Genomic DNA, 21301 nt, shown 5'->3' on the forward strand with positions numbered 1-21301 from the left:
GGAGGGAGAGAATGAAAGGAAAGGTTTATCATTCTGCATTGTAAGATATTCTAGTCTCCTAAAGCATTCAGGGTGAGGGAGTAGCACTTAGATACTTTTCCTTACTTCAGTAATTTTCCAGAATCTTTTCAGCTGAGCTCATAGGCTACTTAATCACCACTGCAGCTGTGAAAAATGGCTTACAGGACACAGTCACCAGTAACCAAAACCTGAGATCTTAGAAATCTGGAAGAAAAAGGAAAAGAGACCCTTTCAACAATGCCCACCTTAGACAAACTTTGAATTAGATTACTGACTGCATGACTTCCTTTATTCTGTGGAACATAAAAGGAGATGTTTGGCAGAATGTCTGCTTATGCTTTCCTTGCATGGAAAAGAACAGCATGAACATTCTTCAAAGCATGTTGTTTTGTGTTCCACAGAAGAAAAAAGTTTGGAACCTTAGGACATTGTAAACATTGTCATTTTTCAGTTATCTGGCACCAAATTGTCAAGCAACCGAGCAAGCTTGCATTATAAAAATTAGAATTATGAGACGTTGCTTTGATCTCAGAAACTGGGAGCAATACAATCTTGAGAAAGAAAGAGGGAGAGACCCATTTAACAATGCCCACCTTAGGCAAACTTTGAATTTGGTTACTAACTAGGCAAGAATGAACAAGTTGAGTGTATTTGCACAAGTATATTGACATTTGAGTTAGTTTGTGTTGATTCTTGGTGTAGCTCTACACGGTTTATATGTCACAAAGTGTCTTGGGTGATATGTGTTAGAAAAAGAGCTAAAGACAGGGGGTTGGGGGAGGAGAAGAAAACATCCATTTAACACACCTGGTTTTGTTGTTGTTACTGTTTATCTCCCTCTGAGCTGTATTCATGCCCCAAGGCTGGCAGACTGCAGACGTTATGCACTGAGGGGTGCAGGGTTGTTGTTGCTGCAGAACTTTGCACTTCGTGGTTGACATACTAACAGATATGTGGACACAGATTCTGTTAAGTGCCTCTTCATGAGTATGTCCAAGTGTCCCTAAAGCATCTATCAAAGAAAACTCTCCTATGCAGAAATCAATAAAAAAAACGTTGGCAACTGTGTTTAAATTCTCATTTATTAGATAGAGACCTCTGGGACCTCTGGGTTTGCCTGAATGGTTGATAAACCTTTTGAAGATGTTGATCCCAGCAGGGGGAAAATGCTCATGACTGCACTCTGTAGAAGAAAGAAAATGGTGTTGAAGGGGTAGTTCATCCCAAGAAATAAATAAATAAATAAATAAAAATAATATATATATATATATATATATCATGTTGTTATTTCTTACGTGGAGCTAAGAATAACCAAAAATTCAATCTGTTTCTCATGTTTTATTTTTTTACTTTTTGGACAATCCACTGTCATTGCAGGATAAAGTATAGGACATTCTTAAAAAATAAACAAAATAAAAATAAAATAAAAAATGACAATGATGACAAAATGTACAGTTTTGTATGAACTGCTACTTTAATAACATGTTTCCTCTCAATCTGTCAGGATTGGACCTGTTTTGTCATGTGTTTCAGTTCCTGTTTTACCTTATTTGGTCTGTTTCCTGTTCTTGTTTAGTTTGAATATTAGTTGATTCCCTGCACTTGTCTGTCCCTCGTAGTTATCCTGTCTTTATAAGCCCCAGTCTGTTCAGTTTGTGTTTGTCCAGTCTACACTTTTACTACACAAATTGCTTAATCTACAAAAGACATCAAAAAAATTGTTTCCTTGATTAAAGACTGCTAAACTTTCCTTCGTGCCTCCCCGTGTTCTTCCTGAACAGCGTAACGTGCACTATCCATGTTCTCTGTTTCTTCAAAAGCAATTAGCTTGGACAAACCTATTCTATGGTTTAACATCTTTTCAGTCCAGACACACATATTCATTCCCTATCACTATCATGTATTTTATTAGTATTTTATATTATATATTTATTATTTACATATTACTATTATTATATATAATATATTAATTTTTTTCATTTTAATTATTTATGTGCTTTTGTCTTTTTTTATTTAGCTTAACTTTTATTTTTCAGTTTAATTTTAGTTTTCCGTGTAAATTAGTTTATTTCGGTTAGTTGCAGCATTTCTAAGAGATTAAGGACAGTTGTAAAATGCAGAATGAAATAGATTTTCAGACCATGCTAGAGAAGGACTGGACCATCTTGTCAGTTTTCTTGACTCCTAACATGAAGTTATTTTATCTTTGTTTTCACCGGATCTGCCATAGCAGGAATAGACTAAAATTGTTCCTTCCTTCCATTGTGACTATTTCAGGATGAGAATTCAGTCTTTAGCTCCCAGCTGTGACTCTAGAGCAAGTTATTTAAAGTAACAATGGTGGAATTCCTGTGAAAGTTCATCTGTTGCATCATTATTTACAATGCAAGTTAAAGTGATCCATCAGCTAATAATTATTTTCATGTTATGGCTGATAACTGATAAATGCCAGATATTCTATACTATTTTGCCAAAATAATAGTTTCAATCAAAATTATTCAACCCCCAAGAGACTATTACTTTACAAATACAAGCTTTTCTGAAGATCCAGGATTTTATAAAAATTGCATCTATGACTGTTTACTGGCATATTAAAGGTGATAATGTTAATATATAATTTAATATTTTTGAGTTACAGGATTTTTAAATAACCATCCCATATTTAGTCGCTTGTTTGTATGGTGGGGAACAAATTGTGTTAAAATGCAATTAAGCCTATAGAAATTATATTAAAAAAAAACAACAACAAAAAAACAGAATTAGCTTGAGCTGTTACACATACATAAACTTAGCCCATGCATGTGCTGACATGAGTAGCAAATATGGCAAAGTCAACAGAGCTCTCACAAAAGCTATGGAGAAGAAAGAGCTTTATTATATTAGAAAGTCTAAGGCTACATGAGGATTTCCAAGACATTAGAAGTTCCTAGACACAACTGGCAGACTTATTCCTTAGCTTAAAATGTGTTGTACCAGAAAATATTTGAGGGTGTTGGAGAAAAAGCACAATATGTTGATAAAAGGTTTGATCCTAATAAAAAAAATCCTGCATTGTACAGCCAAACACTTGCTGTCACACCCTCAGCTCGTTCCCTCAGCCCCAGTCACCATTGCCAGTCACCATCCACTCAATCTCCCATGCACCGCCCACGTGAACCGTCACCTGAATACTAATTACCTGCACCTGCACCAGCAATCACCACACCTTTTAAATACTCACCTCACTCACTCACTCACCGGCTGGAATCAAGATTGCATGGACATTCTTTGTGGATCTTCTGCCTGCTCCTCGTGGACCGTAGTTGTGGCTCTGTGGAGATTCAGACACATCGATTAAGGGAAGTGACTCTTTGTTGTACTGGCTTTGCTCTGTACTTGAACTCACCAGTTGATCAGTGCTTGAAGATTCACCGTCTGTGACCACACTTACCTGCTCTGTTATAGTGCTATGCTAATAAAGCTTCACGAAAATACTTACCCGTCTTCTCCTCTCCTTGTGTGGATGTGACAGGATTCCAGCCCCTAAAACAGAACTTCATATCTCCCATGGATGTTAACGCTGCAGCTCAGGGAGCTGCTCCGGACCCGTTCACCGAAATGGTGACTGCCCTCCGCCAAGTACTACAGTCAGTTTCACCACCCACCGAAACCGGTGCTTCCGCCACCAACAGCACGCCCCTTGCACGTCCCACGTGCTATACGGGTGAACCGAGTGGCTGCAGTGGGTTTATTCTGCAGTGCTCACTGTTCGTCAACGCGAATACCTGTAAATTCCCCAATGAGGCCACCAAAGTCGCCTTTGTGATCTCTCCTTCTCACCGGACGAGCGCTACAATGGGCAGAGGCTCTTTGGAGCTCCAAAAGTCCAGTTCTATCCTCATTCGACGCCTTCGTCACTCACCTCCAGGAAGTGTTCGGGGTGGCTCTAACTCCTCTCTCAACCCATGATGAACTCTTAAATCTCCGGCAGGGAGCCGCTGAAATACACGACTACACTCTCCGTTTCCGAACATTAGCCGCCACCAGTGGTTGGAACCAAATTGCCCTACTAGCTGCGTACCGTAAAGGTTTAAAACCCCAGATCAGAAAGCAAATGGTCATTTACGACGATAATGTCAGTCTAGAGACATTCATTAGAAAGACAATAAATGTTGCTCAGCACCTCTCGGCTTGTGCCTCAACGGCTTCATATGCCATCTCTCCATCGGCCAGAACGCCCTCGCCCCAACGAGACCAGGAGGAACCCATGATCACCGACTCCTACCGCCTAGAAGCCTCTGAACGGAGGCGCCGTATCCAGGAGCGGCTGTGTTTATACTGTGGCGAGGCCACTCACCTGATCCACGCCTGCCCAGTCCGTCCGCCTCGCCCAATGGTGAGTACAGTCTCATTTACCCCATCAGTATCTCACATACCTCATATCAAAGCCCAGATAACAATTAACTCACGTAATCTTTCCATCCATGTCCTGGTGGATTCCGGAGCCGCCAGCAACTTCATCTCATCTCACTTCGTAACCAAGCACCGTATTCCCATCATCCAGAATGAGACTACTTACCGTATCACTACCATTCAGGGATCACCATTGGGCGGTGGCAAAATAACTAGAAGGACACACGAGCTACAACTCGTTCTGCCCCACGGACACCGGGAACAACTGGCCCTCCTCGTACTTCCTCGCGCTACCGTTGACGTCGTCCTGGGTAGGCCGTGGCTGGCCCAACATAATCCACAAATCAACTGGAGCACAGGGGAAATCCAGGCATGGGACCCGGAATGCCAGAGTCACATTCACCGTTCACCAGTCCAGAGTTCACAGTCTGCGCCACCGCATCTTCAATTGCACTCCACCTCCATAGGAAGACCTGCCCTTTACTCCTCCTACTCCGATGTGTTCAGCAAGGAACAAGCCACCCGGTTACCACCTCATCGGCCCTGGGATTGTAGTATCGACCTGCTGCCAGGTGCCAAACTACCGCATGGGAAAAATATATCCACTCTCCCGTCCTGAGCAGGTGGCGATGGAGGAATACATCCAGGAGGCTCTCGATCAGGGATTCATCAGACCATCCACATCTCCAGCTGCATCCAGTTTTTTCTTCGTCCCCAAAAAGGATGGCGGACTTCGACCATGCATCGACTATCGGGTGCTAAATGACGCCACCGTCAAGTTCGCCTACCCGTTACCACTCGTTCCGGCGGCTCTGGAGGAACTGCGCGAAGCCAAGGTGTTCACCAAACTCGACCTCCGCAGTGCCTACAACCTGATCCGTATCCGAGAGGGAGACGAGTGGAAGACTGCCTTCATCACCCCTGCTGGGCACTACGAATATCAGGTGATGCCCTATGGACTTGCTAACAGTCCATCCATCTTCCAGAGTTTCATGAACGAAATATTCCGTGATTATCTCCACCAATTCGTCATTGTCTACATAGACGATATCCTGATCTACTCCCGGAACATAGAAGAACACCAAACCCATGTCTGCCACGTTTTACAACGACTCCGAGACCATCACCTCTACCTAAAAGCTGAGAAGTGCGAGTTTCACTGCACTACTGTCTCCTTCCTCGGATACGTGATCTCTGCGGAGGGAGTTCATATGGAGTCTGCCAAGGTGGATGCTGTGGCCAACTGGGCGGAGCCCACAACGGTGAAAGAACTCCAACGTTTCCTTGGCTTCGCCAATTTCTACCACGACGTTTTATCAAGAACTACAGCCTGCACTCGGCTCCTCTAACATCCCTCCTAAAAGGAGGTCAGCGCCAGCTGCGCTGGACATCCCAAGCTCGAGAGGCCTTCGGCCATCTTAAACACCTCTTCACCTCAGCACCCATTCTTCGACATCCTGACCCGTCCAAGCCTTTCGTCGTAGAGGTTGATGCGGCCAACCACGGCATTGGAGCCGTGTTATCCCAATGGTCTGGTGAACCTTGCTCACTCCATCCGTGTGCGTACTTCTCTAGGAAACTCTCTCCTGCCGAATGCAATTATGGTATCGGAGACCGTGAGTTGTTGGCCATTAAACTCGCCCTTGAGGAGTGGCGGCACTGGCTAGAGGGAGCCCAGTTTCCATTCACTGTTGTCACCGACCACAAAAATCTCCAATATCTGCAGAACGCCAAAAGACTCAATGCTCGTCAGGCTCGTTGGTCACTCTTCTTTGCTCGCTTTAATTTTCAGATCACGTATCAGCCCGGTCACAAGAACACTAAAAGCAGATGCCCTGTCCCGTATGTACTCACCAGAACCAGACACCAACGAGCCTGATTCGATTCTGCCACCCTCCCGTTTTCTCGCGCCCATCCTCTGGCAGATCGACGAGGAAATTCGAGCCGCCACCCTCGAGGAGCCTGCACCTCCGGAGGTTCCCACGGGTCTTATATACGTGCCCACAAGCCAGCGACTCCCTCTACTGGAAAGTGCGCACACGTCACCTGGCTCAGGACACCCTGGCAGCAGGCGAACCCTCTCGCTCCTCCAGCAGAAGTACTGGTGGCCGAACATGGTTCGTGACGTTACCCAGTACATCCTCGGATGCTCGGTCTGCGCCGTTACCACCACACCTCGTCAACTTCCCGTAGGTAAATTACAACCACTGCCCATCCCTCGCCGCCCTGGACCCATCTAGGGGTGGATTTCGCCACTGACCTTCCCCCCTCACGGGGGTACACTACCATTCTGGTTGTTGTAGATCGTTTTTCTAAATCCTGCAAACTAATCCCTTTAAAAGGTCTTCCCACAGCGTTCGAGACCGCCGAAGCCCTCTTCACCAACGTGTTCCGGAATTATGGCACTCCAGAGGACATTGTATCGGACAGAGGTCCTCAGTTTATTTCCAGAGTCTGGCGAGCGTTTTTCCAGCTTCTCGGGACATCCGTCAGTTTATCTTCTGGATATCATCCACAGACCAACGGCCAGACCGAGCGGAAGATTCAAGAAATCTCACGGTACCTCCGTACTTACTGCTCTCAACACCAGGATACCTGGAGCCAGTATCTGCCGTGGGCTGAGTATGCCCAAAACTCCCCTTCGCCAAACCACTACAGGCTTAACCCCTTTTCAATGTGTTTTAGGCTATCAACCACCGCTGTTTCCCTGGTCAGGAGAAGTCTCTGAGGTGCCCGCGGTAGATCACTGGTTCCAGGAGAGCGAGAGGGTGTGGGACTCAGCTCACATCCATCTCCAACGGGCAGTTCGGAGGCATACAGAGACCGCTAACCGCCGCAGATCGCCTAATCCCGTCTATCTACCTGGAGACAAGGTTTGGGCTCTCCACTCGGGATATCCGCCTCCGACTGCCCTGCAAAAAGCTGAGTCCCCGCTACATAGGGCCGTTCACCATCCATTCCCAGATAAATCCCGTCACCTACCGCCTGGACCTACCACCACGCTACCGGATTTCACCCACGTTTCACGTCTCACTGTTAAAACGTCACACTGATCCAGTTTCTCCTTCCTCCACAGAGCCGGAACCGCCTCCCCCCTCCAGACCAACCCGAGATCCTCGGAGACAGCATCTACCAGGTCCAAGAGATCCTCGACTCCCGGCGGCGGAACGGCCACCTGGAGTACCTCATAGATTGGGAGGGGTTCGGTCCCGAGGAGAGGTCGTGGGTACCACGCAACGACATCCTGGACCCGGCTCTCCTCGAAGAGTTCCACCGACAACACCCCGGACCGCCCGGCTCCCAGAGGTCGTGGTCGTCCCCGTCGCCGCTCTAGGGTGCCTGGAGTCACCCGTGGAGGGGGTCATAGTGTCACACCCTCAGCTCGTTCCCTCAGCCCCAGTCACCATTGCCAGTCACCATCCACTCAATCTCCCATGCACCGCCCACGTGAACCGTCACCTGAATACTAACTTACCTGCACCTGCACCAGCAATCACCACACCTTTTAAATACTCACCTCACTCACTCACTCACCGGCTGGAATCAAGATTGCATGGACATTCTTTGTGGATCTTCTGCCTGCTCCTCGTTGACCGTAGTTGTGGCTCTGTGGAGATTCAGACACATCGATTAAGGGAAGTGACTCTTTGTTGTACTGGCTTTGCTCTGTACTTGAACTCACCAGTTGATCAGTGCTTGAAGATTCACCGTCTGTGACCACACTTACCTGCTCTGTTATAGTGCTATGCTAATAAAGCTTCACGAAAATACTTACCCGTCTTCTCCTCTCCTTGTGTGGATGTGACACTTGCAAGATGACCTGATGAAACGAGAGATAAACAGAGTATAAGAATAACACTAGACAAGTGTTCCCATCAGTACTTACAATACAGGACTTACCCATCACAATCAGACTTGCTCTCTCTGTATCTGTTTTAAAGTCTAGCTTAAAACTTATTTGTTTGATAAGGCTTAACTATAGTAATGTTTTGCTGCCTTGTGTTTTATTGCTACCTTATTGTCCTTTGTCTCATTCTTTAAGTAAATGTGTTTTTGTGTTTTTCTTTTTCTTTTGCTGTAAAGCACATTGGACAACCATGGGTTGTAATTAATGGTGGCGTATAAATAAAATTGCCAGTGCTATTGTCAAGTATGGACTTCATGATGAGGCATCTTGCCTAATGCCACTCTTGATCAAGAAGAGCATAAAAGGCCAACTTGAACATGCTAAAATTTATTTGGATAGACCTGTGGAGTCATGGGAGAAAGTTTTAGACCCGTGGATCAGCAGTATGTCTGATGCAAAAAAGGCAAAGCTTATAAGTAGAAGAATAGCATCTCTATGGTCAAACCTGGAGATGGTTAAAGGGGTGTTTTGCTGTTGCAGGAAGTGGAAATCTTGACTGTATGAAGGACATCATGAATTCTTTGAAGTATCAGGACATTTTGGGAAGAATTGTGATGCTTTCAGTTCAGAGACTGAAGCTTGATGATCAATGGACTTTCCTGCAGGACAGCCATCCAAGAGTGCCCATCCAAATGTACTTATGCTTGATTGATTGGTCAGAAAAATTTACTAAAATACTTATGCTTGAATGTACTTATGCTTTATCGGTTGTAGAATGTTCTTGAGTGGCTTGTTCAGTCCCCAGATTTAAATATCATTGAAAGTATTTGGTTGAATTTAAAGAAAGCAGTGGCAATGTGAAAACCAAAGATTATCAGTGATCTGGAAGCTTTTCGGGGTGAGAAATGGCCAAAGATTGCTGTAGTCTCAGAAGCTTCTAAGCACTTACAGGCAGCGTTTATTGGAGGCTACAGAGAATAAAAGATTTAATAAAAGATATAATTTGGTTTGATAATTTGCATCTAATGCTATGACATTCATTTAAGTGTAGCTTAATTCTCCAAATATTTTATTGGCCCACTACCTTCTAATACGTTAGAGCCAAGTCACCAAGCAAGTTTTTATCAATAATCAAATAATATCTTATAAAGTCAGTTCTCCTTGAGTTTGCAGCAGTTTAATTGGAGATCTTGTGTTCTCTGCCCCAGTTTCCACAGAGGCCTTATGAGACTATGAGCTCTGACAGGTTTGAGGCCCACACATGCAGAACTGACAGAAAATTGTAACTTTTAATCATAATCTGGTGCAGTAGATGGACTGTTCCTCACATTCTTCTAGCGCTTGTCGTCTTCTTTTTGTTCTGTTGCTGTTTCTTCTGTCTTCGCCTTTTCGCTCACTCTGTTTTGTTTGAGGTTGCCATTCTTTCTTTTTGTCTGCCTCTGTAGTTTTCTTCCCCTCCTTTTATCTCTTTCTTTCCTTCTGTCCCTCGCTTTTTCTTGCCCTCTTCTCTCTGAACAGGTTGTGAGCTGATTTTCTCAGTGCTGATTAAAAGTAGCATCTCTGTTTGAAGTCTATTCAGCAAGCTGTGTGTTGTTGCTTATTAGGGTCAGCCAAAAGGGTTAGACACACACACACCACACAGCACACACCTAATGAACACCATCTCCTAAAGAGACTACTTGTTTCAAGAAAAGAGTGGTTAAGCAAGGATGAAAAGATGAAGGGATTTCCTGAAGCGTTGGCACTGAGTGTGGGTTGTGTGCGCACACTGTTTCTTTTCCGTTTTCTTCATCTCTGTTCTCTTCATTCTGATGGCTATGCACCTTGTACAGAGAGACCGGTGAAATAGAAACACAAGGAAATGGAGCAAGAAAAAAGGGAAGGTTTTAAAGGTGAGAGGCAAAGCATTGTATACATGCACTGAATTTCTAAAGCCATGGAAAAGTTTTAGAATTTCCTTCAGGTTTATCAAAATATTCCACACTCTATCTGTTGAATTAGACTACAGCTAATCTAACCTGAAATAAAGCAGTTCTTGTTGGAGATGCAGTGGTTATGCTTCAGACATGTTGAGCCCTGGTGCTCATGTGGGAGATTACGGTTTGAATCTGTTTTTCTTTGCATCCCAATCACTTTCCCTCCCTAATAAATTTCACTCTTTTCCTGCAAGCGTTTTTTCAAAAGTTGCAAGCCGCCACCAGCATTTTTGATCATTTTCACAAAAATTTCATGGCTTCCAGAATATTTTGTTGTATAAATATCTGAAAATCGTGCACACTTGAATATAGGTAAGTATAATAAAAACAGCAACATTTTGATCAAAAAGCTGAGAAAATTGTGTTTTTGTAAAAGACTGCATCCAGATCCGATTCGAACTGATTATCAAACACCCCCAAACACCCCATGCTATTTAATGTTTGATGATCGCATTATTTTGCATCTGCATCTGCTACTTCTACACCATGTTTTGATCAATTTCAGTTTAATTTAGTCATGGCTGAAGGAGTAGTAAGTGCCATAATCAATCCAGTGAGTTTTCTTAGGATTCCAAAGTGATTTTATTTGGTGAAAGAACTTTATAGTGCTAGATTGTGAAATATTTAAATTCAGTTTAATTCTTTTTAGCCTTTTTAGCCAGTTTTTGCAAGCTAGCAACTCAGTTAAGTAGCATATGGGGAAGTTGTGGCCTAATGGTTAGAGAGTTTGACTCCTAACCCTAAGGTTGTGGGTTCGAGCCTTGGGCCGGCAGTACCACAACTTAGGTGCCCTTGAGCAAGGCACCGAACCCCCAACTGCTCCCCGGGCGCTGCACCATAAATGGCTGCCCACTGCTCCGGGTGTGTGTTCACGGTGTGTGTGTGCACTTTAGATGGGTTAAATACAGAGCACGAATTCTGAGTATGGGTCACCATACTTGGCTGTATGTCACTTCACTTCACTTAACGTGCTGTTAACCACTTAGCATGCCCTTACGAAAAAGAAGTTTATTCAAGTGTGCTATTAGTATACTTCTTTTAAACTAAAAATAGGAAAGTATGCTTTTAGTTTACTTTTTATGTACTTCTCAGAAATGGGCTTTATGTACTTCTCAGAAATATACTTAAAATGACATTTAAGTATACTTGACTTATACTTACAAAAAGTCTAAATATACTTGAACTTTACTTAAGTATACTTAATAAAATAAACTTGAAGTATACTACTTTTTGGTAAGGGTGGTAGCTAGCCTACCATGCTCCTGGAGAGCTGCTGTCCTCCAGATTTCAGTTCCAACCTAATTATACACATCCAAACCAGCTGAGATGTTTAAAGCAGGCAAGAACTGAAGTCTGCAGGACATAAGCACTCCAGTAGCAGGGTTGGAGATCCCTGCAAATGTTCAAACGTATGTTTTTATACATAGGCCTACTGTATTATACATTTTTATTTGCTCAGGCATCACAACAGCTACCTTGAGTCCTAGGTGGACTTATCTTCTTACTTTATTGTAAAAAAATTACATTATAGTACATTTTTTATTGATGAAATATCAAGCAGTTATTGCTACAGACAGACTAGAAATTCAGCTCAATAATGGCTGCAACAAAGACAGTGATGATCATTTAATACCCCGCAGCATTCCTTTTGAAAAGAAAGTACACTTTAGCTTACATAAAGTGTACGTATTACAGAAGTACTATATACTTTTTACTATATACTCTATACTTTTCTAGATAGATAGAATAATATACTTTAAAGCAAAATGTGTAATTTGACATTGTTACAAAGTTCACTTTTTAAAAGTGTACTTAAGTGTGTTAAGAAACATTACACTTAAGTGGCCTTTTATTTCAATATTTTCTGCTCATACATCTTTTTAAAAATATACTTGAGGATTTAAAGTGCATATTTAATACAATTAAGTGCACTTTATTTTCACACGGGATGTGCTGACAAGCACCTGTTGAATTCGGCTGGGCTGAGAGGTGAAGTGGCGTCAGTGCAATCCATATAATGATGATAAGTGGTTTTAAGATGGTACCTGATGTTGATTGGTGAATTTCATGGCTGGCCTGAGGGTGATTTGTCTGGCCGCAGTTGTTCGCCACTTTGATTTACTGAAGAACCAAGCAGAGCTGATATACAAGGTAAGACAGCGTGTAGATTCATGCTGTTATAAATCAGCACATGCTCATCTAAAGCTCTCCAACATCTATTGAGCCAGTGACTGAAACATTAACAACAGTCTCCATAAAAGGAACTGAAAGATGTGTGTTTAGGTGATTGGATGTGGAATCTTTACTAAGACTAAGAGTTTGACTGTGTGTGTGTGTGTGTGTGTGTGTGTTTTACTCATGCCATTATGTATTTGTGATAATAAGACTAGTGTGTGTGTGTGTGTGTGTGTGTGTTTTACTCATGCCATTAGGTAGTTGGGATACTTAGTCTACAGGGCAGATTTCTGCAATTGGCAGAGGCCTGTGTGTTTATTAAACTATGAGTCAGTCATTTGTTTGGTCAGTGTTTCATCTGTTTTAAAAGTCATCTTATTATGCTTTAATATGCATTATTAGTTTCTCTGTAACAAACTCAGGGTTTTTTGTTGCCTGTTGATGTGTGCTTCTCATAAAAACAGAAATTGTTTGGGAGCATGAGTGTGTTTGGGATATCTGAAAAACAATCATTATTTTTTAAATAACAATAATTATTTTTTACCTTTAAATCACATAAAACTTTGTTTGACTAAAACCATATACACAGCTGCAGCTTTGCAGACCAGCTAATAGCAGACCCTTCCAATCTATACTTCTCCTTCTTATACCTTCTCTAAATTATAGCATGTATAGTTTTAGTGTACACTATCATTTAAAGGTAGGGTAGGCAGTTTCGGAGAAGCTAGCAATAGCAAGGTAGCTTTGAAAGTATAAGATCCCACCCTCCCTGCAAATCACTCTCCAAATCCACACCTCTTCCAAAATACATGATCGAGCACAGGCTGACCAGAGGCTAACCAGCAACATGATGAGAGACGGCTCAGAACCTCATGTCTCATTCACTGTTGAGAAAACATTACAGTACAAAATGCATAATATTACAAAAATAATGCCTTCAATTCTCGCTCAGTCTGCAATAGTGTAATGGAATGTGCTGATGAAGTATCATGTCTGTGCAAGCAGGGTGTGTGTCGTAGCCCTCGGACCGAGGGATATGATTGGACGAACATTTTATGGTCCTGCTCCTTCAGACAATATACAGTAAATACATATAATTTCACCACTTAACACATAAATTACTAACTGCAATCGAAAAGACTTTCAAACTTCAGCCAGGATTAGTGTTGTTTTAATTTTAGTTTTAGTCTAGTCTTTGTGTGAAGCTGTCATTTTAGTTTTTATTAGTTTTAGTCACGTTCATACTCTTTTTTTAGTCTAGTCTAGTTTTAGTCAACGAAAACTGATGACATTTAGTCTAGTTTTAGTCAATGAAAATTGTATTTTAGTCTCTTTTTAGTAATGCCATTCTATTTAACCCAGTCAATATAGTACAAGAAGTATAGACAAAACCAAAATTTTCTTTTAGCCAAACCCATTTCAGACAAGGTTATCTTATTATATGTTATTATTAACAATATAATTTACAACATTTATTTTACCAACTAAACATGTTAGAAGTACACACAAATAAATTTAAATAAAAACAATAAATAAAATAAAATAAATAAAAAAAAATCTGCAAATTTTTCTCCCAAAGACGAACCCCGGCTGGCCAGCCATCGGTCCCTTTATCTGTGTCAAGGCTGATGTATACTCAACACATCCACAAGTTCACTTGGGTGAGCGTGGAAAATATGACGTCATCGCGGTGTTGCCGGAAGTTCGCTTTGAGTACGCGCAAACTCATTTCACATGGCGGAATGCACAGCATTTTTTGTAACTTTTCGCATAGCTCCGCATTCGAACATGCAGGAGTTCAGGGCGATTCTAGTCGGACATATACATATGTGCCGGAGTTTGTGTAAAACAGAAGCAGTTTAATGTGAAGTTCAAACTCCATAAGGTGCTTTTTGACAGAAAAGGTTTTTTTTTTTTTTTTTTTGCATAGTTTGTCCAACGCTTCTTATTTGAAGTACGTTTTATTTTTAATGGATAAAATAGAATAAGAATTCATTTAGATATTAATTATACACTATTTACTTACAGTTGTCTTGTGTTTGATGCGAAATACAGCCCATAGTTTAAGATTGTACATAAAGAAATTATTAATTCATCAACTCATTCATCACAAGACTTGTACTGGCAAATGACTTCTTCTCACCGGTGATTCCCGACGGTTTTAGAGGACAATTACTCCTCATCGGTCCTCTGTCGTTTCAAAGAATAGTACAATGGCAAACTCGACAAGTGTAGAGGCCTCGTCTGTTTGGGAAGGTGCACTCGCAGTCAGCGGAGCCAGGCGAAAGTATAAATATAAATAAGTATAAAAGTATAAATCCCGCTTAACTTTCTTCTTCTTCTTTTAGTTTTATGGCGGGTTACAGACCAGCGTTAAAGGTGCATGCTGCCACCTACTATATATATACCTGCTATACTTCACTTTGGGAATTTTCTATCCTACTTAACTTTGTTTGTTGTCGTCTTCTAAATAATGCCGCGAGTGGGCTTTGAGGAAGTGATGTTGACTGCATCTGCGCAGTGCGACCTGATGCAGCCCTTGAAGTGAGACACAGGAAACAGAAATACTGCAAAATAATAATAACGCGACTAAACGAGACTAAATAACGTTATAACATTTTGTTTCGTCTCATTTTCGAAATTGAAGAGACATTTTAGTATAGTTTTTATTTTGTAAACCACATTTAGTCATTTAGACAGTTTTAGTCACTTCCTTGTTGGCTTCATGAGAGAGAGTGGAAGGTTGCCGCTCGGTCTCGTCTCGTTTTCGTCATGTGATAAAGGTTCGTTGACGACGATATTTAGTCATAATTTTCGTTGACGAAAGCAACACTAACCAGCATAACAAAAAATGTTACTGAACCAAATCACCTACACTGCCTTTAGAAGTTTGAGACTGGTAAGAGTTTTCTGCAACAAAAGCCTCTAATGTTGACCAAGGCTGCATTTTTTTTTTTTTTTTTTTTTTTGATTAAAATACATTTAAAACAAATAAAAATTGCTGTTTTCTATTTTTATTTATTTTAATACATTCCTGTTGGCGAAGCTGAGTTTTCAGCAGCCATAAGTCCAGTTTTCAGTGTCACATGATCCTTCAGAAATCATTCTAATATGATTTGCTGCTCACAAAACATTTTATAATTATAATTATTATCAATGTTGAAAAAAAGTTTGTGCTGCTTAGTATTTTTGTGGAAACTATGATACCTTTTTCACGTTTGTTTAATTAATAGAAAGTTCTAAAAATAACATTTATTTGAAATATAAATCTTTTGTAAAATTGTGAAAGTCTTTACCCTAAATTCTGATCAATTGAATGCATCCTTGCAGAATAAAAATATTAATTTCTTTTAAAAAATACTCTTACTGAATAAAAATATTTGAATGGTAGTGCCATACTCCCTTTCCTCACTACTTCACCTGGTTTACTTTCTTTCTTTCTTTCTTTTTTACCCCCATCTTCATCATCACTCTTATTTCAATGTCAGAATTATTTTGGAAATATTATATGTAGAGAGTTAACCAAGACAGTATTTTCCATTTAGGCAGTCGTGACAAAGCATATCTTCATCTCTCCTTACCCCAACACACTCACACACACACACACACACACACACACACACACACACACACACACACACACACACACACACACACACACAGAGAATAATTAAAGAATAAAACATTATATGGAGCATAATCTGTTATATGAGGTGTGTAAGTGTGTGTGTGTGTGTGTGGGTGTGTGTGTGTGTGTGTGAGAGAGAGAGAGAGAGAGAGAGACAACAACTGCCCCCAGAAGCATCATGCCTATTCAAACTCCCATGTACATGTACAAATATATATAAAAACAAAATCATACATTATTTGTGTAAAAGGCACTGATTATAAGTATATTATAACTATAGCTCCTTCATGTCTACTATTGTCTGTGTGCAGGGTAGAAAGAAGTTATTTTCTCATTTTAGGTTAACAAGTCAGCAACTACCTTTGCGCATATTAGAATTTGATAAAAGTCCCCATAATCAGACTCAGGAAATGAAATGAGTTCAGCCATTATGATATCATCAGTCAGACAGCCAGACCAATCATCTCGTCTCATCTTACTCTGAATTCCTTCAGGCTCACGGAGAGACAGAGGATCATGGAATGTTGATCACAATTAAAGGAAAAACTCAACATTGCAGAGTTATAGTTAATCTGAGGGCCTTCCTGGACTGACAATCAGATCTCATCATATGAAAAGCTGTCATTGTCTATGTTTTTTGTTTCTGTTTTCCTGTTAGCTCTTTTTGTAGCCTGTAGTAAAGTGATGTTTTAGAGCATCTTCAGTGGCCGGGAATGCTGGAAGTAATCACTGCAGTTCATCTGAATTTGTGTCCGTGTGAATTTGATGTAAGGGTTTTAACATGGATTTTAGAGCAAGTTTAAACAGCCCTCATTTCCTGACATCACAGGATGGTTCTTCCCTTCATTTTTGTTTTATTGATTTAAAGTATGGCTATATATTAAAAAAACTCTTCACCCCTTTTTCTTTATCTCTCTCTCTTTCATTGTGTTCCAGCTCAATCCTTTGCACACACACAGATATGCACCTCTAATTAACTTTTGCTGTTCTGTTAATACTTTTATTTAGCAAGGGCGCATTAAATTAATCAAAAGTGACAGTGAATACATTTATAATATTACAAAAGATTTCTAATACTATATATATATATATATATATATATATATAATATATATATATATATATCCAGAATATTGCTGTTTTACTGGTTTTGATCAAATAATTGCAGTCTTGATGAGCATAAGAGATTTCTTTCAAAAAAATTAAAAAACCTTACTGACCCCAAACTTTTGAATAGTAGTGTATATGTTTATGATTTAATAGATCGATCTGTATGTAAATACTTTAATATGGTACTGTATACCTTTAATTATAAACCAGGCTTAAAATACACTCAGTTAGATGTTTTAATGTTAATATTAAATATTGAAGAATAATAATAATAACATCCCCTTTATTAAATAGTATTTTCCAAACATAAATATCCCCTCACATACAACACCATCATGCTACATCATTCAGCACTTTATACAATAAAAATACAGACCCAAATTTAAGTAAAAATGCTACATCATTCAGCACTTTATACAATACAAGTACTGACTGTAAGTTAAGGAGAAGTAATCTGCATACATATTGTGCTCCTAAACAGACAGACCCACTTGGCTGTCAGATCACCAACAGAATACAAAGAATTAAATATATTGTGTGCTTTAGACAGCTCTCTGCCTGTTTGCTCTCAGCTTGTCTTGTGCTTGTTCTTGACCACCACAGCCAAGTTCTCTGGGTCTATGGTGTTTATAGGTGAGTTCTCTGTAGTGTGTGGTGTGTTTTTTGAATGCTGATGTGAAGAGAGAGTGTGTGAGAGAGTGAGAGGTAAAATAGTTGTGTATGTTTACGGGTTTGTTTTTGTCAGCAGATTCTAATTCATCTAAGCCCTCTTGCTGTCAGTTTGCACTTCTAAACCCTCTACCATATAAATTTTTCATGACACTCAATGATTTATCTCATATAGTGAGAATAAATTGGATATAGTCTGTTTTAGCAGGCATGTTCTAAATTACTGCACAGAAAGGGGCTGTAGGGAAGTATAGAGTGTGTTCGTATGAAGAACAGAATATTGCAGATGCTACAGCCCAGTTTGCATATTTATACCATACACTAAAAGCATGAACGTTTTATTTTATTTTTTTATTTTTTGTTTTTTATTTGTACTGTTGCTGACAACACACTCTTCTCATTATGTTTGTTGTGTTTGCGGAAGCACACAAGTGTACCATATACGAGCGCCTCTTGACATCCACATGACTTTGTATCCAGGCTTAAGTGTGTGTGTGTGTGTTTGTTTTAGTATGTGCATGAGTGTTTGGGGGCAGGGCTGAGGTTGTCAGCATTTCCTGAGTGTTCTGAGTTTTGCAGATAACCAAGGACAGTTATGTCTTTTCCACTATTTACCATCCGCCTTTCATTCCTTCTTCACTCCTCCCCTCTTTTTGTTTGTCTGCCAATGACACGCAATGCCAATGAGTTGAACACGCACACCCTCATACTCGCACATACATACATAAACAATCCAGACATGTGCTCTGTTTCAAAACATAATGAGCTACCTATGTATGTAGGCAGCATTTTAAGGAGCTCTCAACATGAAGGCTTGCTATCTTTATTATGCTGCATTCTTAGCTACCTCATTTTAGGCAAATTCTAAAGCACCATTGCAATCCCACAATGCATTTCGACAAGCTCAAATTCAGAGAAAATTCATACAGAAATGAAAATAATAATAATAATAATAATAATAATAATAATAATAATTCAGTGGCATTAGAAATCTATTATTTTATACAATATATGTGCTAATGCTTTATGCTTTGAGTGTCATGCTATTAGCTAAGCATCACATGCAGCTTTTAGAGCGAAAGCGATCCCAGAAAGCATTGCAACAAACTCAAATTCATTCAGTAGTGAAAAATATTGATATAAATTGTTAAATGTATTAAGAAATGTATTTTTTTTTGCACAATAGTTATTTTGCTTTTTAATATATTGATAAGTGAGGCACCAATTTTTTTTATACCAAAACCAAAGTTGAAGATTTCAATTAAAAAATGTGGGTAATTGTGTAAATTTACTTGATATCCTGTTCAAAATATCATGTTTACAGGCAGAGCAGTCGCTAAGAATTCTGGGCCCTGTGCACTGAATCTGCTATGGGGCCCCCTCAAAATCACATTATGTGGGTGGGTAGGGTTTGCAATTGCACAATTACATTTAATATGTACACGATTGCAAGATCACGTTCAGTGGGGGGTGGGGGTGGTTTGTAGTTCACGAATGCAAAATCAGGTTCACTTGTCATGGGGCCCCTGTTACTCAGTTCCACTATTACCCCCTTTCAGGTGTCCCTGCTTACAGGTGATAAAACACTCGTAGAAAAATTATTTGGCAATGACCCGCCTCTCGATACTTCAGCTGAACAAATTTACATATTGCTACTCTAGAATAATTTTTGGTGACAACTAATTTGTCCAGACTGCTGACATATTTACCTATTGTAACATATCCTTTTTTTTTAGGTTGCTAAAATTTCGGTGCATCACTAGTATTGTGCTTTTATTTTTATTTAAAAAACAATTATTGAAATCTATTTCAGCTTGAGTTTTATGCTGTTTATGCAGTACATGGACATACCCCCTAAGTTGAGCAATCCAAATTGCTCTATTATGATAATCTATGACAGTTAGAGTGTTGTCTTAGAAGACAGCTGACTATGTAGCCAGTATGCAATGCTTAGTAGGTTTTGGGACAAATCTATTGTGTTAAGGTGATGTTTTGTTGTACTAACTTAAGACCTCACTGAAGACTGAAACCTGGCTCTGATTCTAACAGCAAACTGAGGGATTTTGAGAGGAAGCTCTAAATTCACAGACGCATGTACACATGTGGCCCTCAAGTTTGTGTCACAGGGGGCTCCATAGCAGGAAGTCCTCCACATGTTTTGATTTAGCATAATGGATTCTCTCTCACTCACTAAACTCTTCATCAGTGGCTCTTTCTTTCTCTCTGTCACATATCTCCTTTTCATTTCTTCTCTAAGTTCTCCATTCCCCTCTTTTTTTATTGCAGTGAGGTGATCCAGGCTCGAGGGTGTGCCAAGAGAGTTACAAAAACCGCATTCATCATGACACACAATCGAAAACACACACGCTCACACAACACGTCCTGTCTAAACAAAGCTCCTTGGCTGAGTCTGGGGGAGTGATTTGAGTTGGTGTAAAGGGACAGCACAGGAAGTGTCAGCAATAGAGAGAGTTGTAGGGTTTGGAGAACAGGAGCAGCGTTACAACGAGGAGAAAAACTTTCCTTGCCGCAGCAGCAGGCGGAGTGGTCTCAATCTCTCTTGCTCCCTTGTTCACGCTTTAGTTGTTGTTTGGATGTATGATCCTGGACAGGGCAAATAGGGTGAGTAACACAACCTCTCTATTTCTCTTTCTCCATACTTAAAGGGATATTTAAAACATCGTTCAGTTTCACTTCTCCTCTGTAGCATATTAAAAACCTTTTTTTCCCCCTAAGTTTTTAGGCATGTTTAGAGTGTAATTAAAACACAAATGTCGACTCCACAGCCAAACCTCTGCATCCTTAGTGCCGTATCCATTACTTTTTCAATTCAGCAAGTTTATAGTGTTCTTCCCCTTGCCTTCTTATATTTTATCATCATATATAAGGGAAGGTTATGAAGGCATTTGTGCATAGTGAGGTTCTCTGAAATGTTTTGGGAAACATTTGACATGCATCATGGTCAGCTCTTTTTGTAGATTGTTCTTAGATCAAATACAAATTTGTTTAGGTGTGAAACTTTTTACGTGCACCATGTGCATTCGATTCTTTCTCCTTTAGAAAGGAAAGTTTAGTTTTGACCAAACATGGCATCATTGTGGTTTGCGTGTTTACTTGGAGAGTAACGACTCATCTGTCATTGAGAACTCTATCTATCATTGTGCAACCACAGAACTGTGGTTTTATAGCATGCACACAAATATACAAACATACTGTTTGTGACAACGCATTCCTGTTGAGAATTCCCTCTTACCACCCTGTCGCCGTTCCATTGTAACCCATCACTGGCCTTCATGATTATTTACACTTCTTTCCTTAGATTTGTAAACATGTTTTATGACCATCTCAGGAGATCCCGTTCCATGCCTGTCAGCTGCAAATTATTCAGATGGCGTTGACTTTATTTATAATCAAGTGAAATCTGAACTCATTGGTTTCAGAGTAATGTCCGCAGCCAGAATTCTTCTGGGTTATGACAACTTT

General features: G+C 40.3%; 1 protein-coding gene across 7 annotated transcripts in view; it reads left to right on the forward strand.

Moving 5' to 3' along the window:
- The window catches only part of LOC109052306 (sickle tail protein-like), a 132872-nt gene that overhangs the window by 44695 nt on the left and 66876 nt on the right, over nucleotides 1–21301 (forward strand). Inside the window, exon 1 of one of the 7 annotated variants that reach the window (XM_042714194.1) lies at nucleotides 19854–20440. The exons of the other annotated variants lie outside the window; for them this stretch is intronic. The gene's annotated coding sequence lies outside the window, so the exon portion shown is untranslated. Of the gene's footprint in view, nucleotides 1–19853; nucleotides 20441–21301 lie in introns of those variants that run through there. 7 annotated transcript variants of the gene reach the window in all.

The sequence above is a fragment of the Cyprinus carpio genome, chromosome A24 (assembly GCF_018340385.1).
Source record: "Cyprinus carpio isolate SPL01 chromosome A24, ASM1834038v1, whole genome shotgun sequence".
NCBI lineage: Eukaryota > Metazoa > Chordata > Actinopteri > Cypriniformes > Cyprinidae > Cyprinus > Cyprinus carpio.